Genomic DNA, 3,923 nt, shown 5'->3' with positions numbered 1-3,923 from the left:
AACTGATTCATTTTCTTCGGGGTTTGAAGACATGGCCAAGAAATGAAATACGTCGGCAAGGTGCTGGTGATCTCTCTTCTGCCCTCGCTGCTGCTGAACGGTTGGATGATTTTTCAAATACTTCTGGGAAGCGAAATTTCCCTACATCCACCAATAATGATTCCCGTCCCAACAAAGTGTATAAGCCCACAAATGGGGGAAGGGATAAGGAGACAAATAGTTCTTGGAAAGATAAAAGAGCGCCCATGAATAGGGAGTGGAGGGGCGGATGAACAGGGGGTGGAGAGCGTCGACCGATCTCTTGTTTTCTTTGCAGTGGACCACATCGAGTGGCGGAGTGCCCCGATCGTAAGGCTTTGAATGCTATGAAGGCCCTTCGAGGGGAAACCGAAACCTCGACAGCAATTCCAGAAGAACAACCAAATATGGTGGGAGCCTTGAGATTTTTGGGGGCATTAGAGCGTCAAGTAATTCACAACAAGTCTCAGGAGAAGGGACTAATGTATGTGGATCTACTTTTGAATGGAAAGAAAATCAGGGCCATGATTGATACAGGGGCCACCCATAATTTCATTGCTGATTCTGAAGCTCAACGGTTAGAATTGCAAGTAGATAAAGATGTGGGCAAGATAAAAGCAGTGAATTCTCCAGCATTAACCACGGTGGGGGTGGTACCTAAAGTGGCATGCCAAATGGGATCATGGTCTGGAACAGTTGATTTCACTGTGGCACCCCTTGACGACTTTGATGTGGTATTGGGGATGGATTTTCTTAAAGTGACACACTCAATGCCGATCCCAGCTGCGGATTGTCTTGTGATAATGGGAAGTGCACCTTGTGCGGTCCCCGCAGCCTACAACAATTTTGATGAGAGGAAGTTGCTCTCAGCCTTCCAATTCAAAAAGGGAGTAAAAAGGGGAGAATCTTCTTTCGTGGTTCTACCAATAGTCTCAAAAGATGCAGAAGTAGGGAAATATCCACTTGAGATTAAGGAAGTCTTAGAAGAGTTCAAGGAGGTGATCCCGGAACAACTACCCAGGGTTTTACCACCTCGACGACAGATTGACCACGAAATTGAACTTTTGCCAGGAGTAAAGCCGCCAGCACGTGCCCCTTATCGAATGGCGCCGCCTGAGTTAGCTGAACTTAGAAGGCAACTGAATGATCTTATTGCAGCAGGGTTCATCCGGCCTTCAAAAGCACCTTTTGGGGCCCCAGTGTTATTTCAGAAGAAACAAGATGGTAGTTTGCGCTTGTGTATAGATTATCGGGCTCTTAATAAGGTGACCGTGCGCAACAAGTATCCTATTCCACTGATTGCTGATATTTTTGACCAGTTAAGTACAGCTAGATATTTCACGAAACTGGACTTGAGGTCGGGATATCATCAAGTGCGCATTGTTGAGGGAGATGAACCGAAGACCACTTGTGTCACACGGTATGGAGCATTTGAATTCCTTGTCATGCCTTTTGGGCTAACAAATGCACCCGCTACCTTTTGTTCTCTAATGAATCAGGTTTTTCGAGACTACCTTGATCAGTTTGTGGTTGTTTACCTTGATGACATACTGGTTTTCAGCGCATCCTTAGAAGAACATAAAGATCATCTTCGAAAGGTTTTTCAAAAACTGAAAAAAAATCAGTTATATGTAAAAGGGGAGAAGTGTGCTTTCGCTCAAAAGCATATTAAATTCTTGGGGCATATCATTGAGGAGGGCCAGATTCGGATGGATTCAGCTAAAGTAAAAACTATCAAGGAGTGGCGAGCACCTACATCCGTTAGAGAACTGCGATCTTTCTTGGGTCTAGCCAACTACTACCGAAAGTTTATAGAGGGGTACTCTAGAAGAGTTGTATTGTTAACGAATTTATTGAGGAAGGGGGTACCATGGGGGTGGTCAAAAGAGTGCCAATCAACATTTGTTGAATTAAAGGAAAAGATTGTAGGAGATCCTGTGCTAATCTTTCCTGATGTGACAAAACCATTTGAAGTGCAAGTAGATGCCTCAGACTTTGCATTAGGGGGAGTTCTCTTGCAGGAAGGGCATCCAGTTGCTTTTGAAAGTAGAAAATTGTCGGGTGCCGAACGGAATTATACAGCACAAGAAAAGGAGCTTCTTGCAGTGGTACATTGTCTTCGGGTGTGGAGGCACTATCTTTTGGGGTCCAAATTTGTGGTAAAAACTGATAATGTAGCAGTTACTCATTTTTTGTCACAACCTGGACTAACGTCAAAACAAGCCCGTTGGCAGGAGAAGCTAGCTGAATTTGATTTTGCTTTTGAAAATAAAGTGGGAAAGACGAATGAAGTGGCCGACGCTTTAAGTAGAAAAACTGAATTGGCAGCATTGAAAATCATCAGTCATCTATCAACTAGTAGGGTGGCGCTACCTTTGAAGAATCTTATCAAGGAACATTTAAGTACAGACCAGCAGGCGCAGTCACTAAGCAAACTAATAGACGAAGGGAAGACACGACAATTCTGGATAGAAGATGGACTGATAATGACTAAAGGCAGGAGAGTCTATGTGCCTAAAGCTGGAAACTTGAGGAAAACCTTACTGAAAGAGTGTCATGATACGTTGTGGGCTGGTCATCCGGGATGGCGAAGAACTCATGCTTTGATTACACAGGGGTACTATTGGCCAAATATGCAAGATGATGTGATGAGTTATACTAAAACGTGCTTTATCTGTCAACAAGACAAGGTAGAAAGAAAGAAGACCTCAGGTTTATTGGAGCCATTGCTAGTTCCTGCTAGGCCATGGGAGAGTGTCTCTTTGGATTTTATTTCCTCGTTGCCAAAAGTAGAGGAGTTTGACATAATTTTGGTGGTGATTGACCGGTTCTCAAAGTATGCAACTTTCGTACCAGTCTCGAAGCCGTGTTCAGCAGAGAAGACAGCTCAGTTATTCTTCAAGCATGTGGTGAAATATTGGGGTGTTCCAGAAAGCTTAATTAGTGATAGGGATGTTAGATTCACGGGGGGATTTTGGGGTGAACTCTTTCGCTTGATGGGTTCAAACCTTAATCTTTCCACGAGCTATCACCCACAGACAGATGGTCAAACTGAACGTTTTAATGGGATGCTGGAAGAATACTTGCGACATTTTGTTCACTCCAATCAGAAGAATTGGGTTACTTTACTTGACACGGCACAATTCTGTTTTAACTCTATGAAATCTTCTGCAACTAATAAAAGCCCTTTTGAGATTGTGACAGGTCAACAACCGACTCTTCCACACACTCTGGATGGTCCATACAAAGGAAATTGCCCAAAAGCCTACCAATTCACGAAAAATTGGTTGCAAAACATCGAAGTCACCCAAGCTCAGTTAGAAAAAGCATTCAAGCGCATGAAGAAATGGGCTGACAAAGGGAGACGACCACAACAATTTGAATCTGGAGATCTGGTTCTTGTAAAAGTGCCACCGGAGACATTTCGCTTTCTTCGTGGCAAGGATAAAAGGCTGTTACGTCGTTACGAAGGTCCAATCAAAGTAATCGAAAAGGTGGGACATGCATCTTATCGGCTTGAGCAACCCGAGTGGATGAAAAGCCATAGACGTCCAGTTCATCCCGTGTTTCATGTAAGCAATTTAAAGCCATTCCACACAGATGAAGCAGATCCGCACCGACAAAAATTAAGGAGATCAACAATTTCCAGAAGGCATCCTGTCACCAAAGAAGTCCAGGAGATCATTGCAGACAGAGTTGTCAATCTAGAAGGTCGTCAACAACAACAATTTCTGGTTCAGTGGTTAGGACTGGGGAAGAAGAGAATAGTTGGGAAACAGCAGACAACCTTCAGCATACCATACAGAAGATTGAAGATTTCAGAAATTCGTAGTCAACGACATCTACATCGACATCAGAAGAGTGAGAAGGCCGTCTACAACACATCGACGAGGACGTCGATAAAT

This window comes from Malania oleifera, chromosome 1 (assembly GCF_029873635.1).
Source record: "Malania oleifera isolate guangnan ecotype guangnan chromosome 1, ASM2987363v1, whole genome shotgun sequence".
Lineage (NCBI taxonomy): Eukaryota > Viridiplantae > Streptophyta > Magnoliopsida > Santalales > Ximeniaceae > Malania > Malania oleifera.
Note: the sequence above shows the minus strand (reverse complement) of the source record.